At 38.3% G+C, this 1,636-nt stretch overlaps 1 pseudogene; it reads right to left on the bottom strand.

Moving 5' to 3' along the window:
- Positions 1-333: 333 nt before the first annotated feature.
- LOC113175236 (small ribosomal subunit protein eS8 pseudogene) lies at positions 334-952 on the bottom strand (annotated as a pseudogene).
- Positions 953-1,636: the final 684 nt, after the last annotated feature.

Here is a 1,636-nt window from a genome sequence, read left to right as displayed (position 1 = left end):
AAGTGCTCCAAATTCTTGCATCAGCCTACTGTTGGGAAATCATCTAACACAAAATTTATTTTCTAATATGGTGTTGAATAGCTCATGTAATGTATTGAAGAGTGCAATATAGGTGAAAAACATAATGTTTGTATGCGTATTTTTACCTTCATGAAGTAAAAAATTTGTTAGCTGAACCATCATAACTCAGGGAGAATCATTATACAGAAAATCCTTAGAAATGGACTAAACTGACTGTTAGAACTAATTGAGTTCAGAAAGTTTTTTTTTAAGAACAATAAACACCTTTATTACATGAGCTAAAACTGGAGGGAGGAGGGCTCATTTGCTTTTCTAAACTTTGATTTTTTTTCTCAGATAAAACTCCAACTCCTTGCCTTCTAGCGCATAGCCGTTTTCTTGGCCACATAGTCCTGGTCTTGATGCAATGCAGGCAAGAAGCTTGCCCTGCTGGAACTGCTTCTCCAGAAGAGTGCTGATTTTAGCATTCTTCTTCCTTTCATCTTATTTCTTCTGAATATTCATTGATCACTTTTTGTTTGAAATTTCTTCCTCCTCAGGATTCAGCTTGCTCCACTTCTTACAGCCCAGGGGCAGTGCATAGTGGGATTCCTACCACCTTTGGTAGGGTGTGATATCAATAACCACGAAGCAGTTCTTCACCAGGATCTTGGTGTGGACCAGCTCATTACTGGACAGATTGTAGACAATATCAATGATTCTTGTTTTGCAAGTGTAACACTCAAGAGCCCCAGGAGAAATTCCCCACATTCAGACTCAAAGCCCAGTACTTCTTGTTGCCTCTTCCCACTGGGAAAGTGTGTATGTGGTGGGGGCAAATCTTAGTGTTGGCAGCATGATGTCCCAATTCACACTTCCTTTTCTTGTGGTAGGGCTTTCTCTTGCCCCCAGTCTTGTGGCACTTGTGCCAGTTGTCCCGAGACATGCCCATCGCTCAGTGCCGGCTGGAAAGAGCAAGTTCTGAAAGGTTGAAACATGCAAAATCAATATGAAAAAAAATCAATTGTACTTGTATACACCATAGCAATGAACAATTCAAAAAAACAAGGAAATGTTTCCATTTATAATAGTGTAAAAAAGAGAGAAAGGATAGACGTTTTCACAAATGGTTCTGGGAAAACTGGATACCCATATGTAGAAAAATGAAACTAGGTCTCTATCTCACCCTATGAAAAAGTCAAATTGAAGTGGATCACAGACCTAGGAATTATATCAGAAACACTGCAAATGCTAGAGGAAAATAGGATTAACACTCCAACGTATAAGCACAGGCACCAACTTCCTTAACAAGACCCCTAAAACTCAAGAAATAGTTTTATAGAATCAATAAGTGGGATGGCAACAAATTAACAAATTAAAAAAAAACTTCTTCACAGCAAAGGAAATGATTAAGAGCTTGAAGAGAGTATATATATATATTTTTTGAGAGAGAAAGAATATTTTAATATTTATTTTTAGTTTTCGGTGGACACAACATCTTTATTTTATTTTTATGTGGTGCTGAGGATCGAACCCAGTGCCCCACACATGCCAGGCAAGTGCACTACCACTTGAGCCACATCCCCACCAGCCCAAAGAGAGTATATATAATGGGAAAAAATCTTCACTAGTTCCT

Source organism: Urocitellus parryii, chromosome X (genome assembly GCF_045843805.1).
Source record: "Urocitellus parryii isolate mUroPar1 chromosome X, mUroPar1.hap1, whole genome shotgun sequence".
NCBI classification, from domain to species: domain Eukaryota; kingdom Metazoa; phylum Chordata; class Mammalia; order Rodentia; family Sciuridae; genus Urocitellus; species Urocitellus parryii.
The sequence above is the reverse complement of the archived record's forward strand: the minus strand, read 5'-3'. Positions and strand labels throughout refer to the sequence as shown.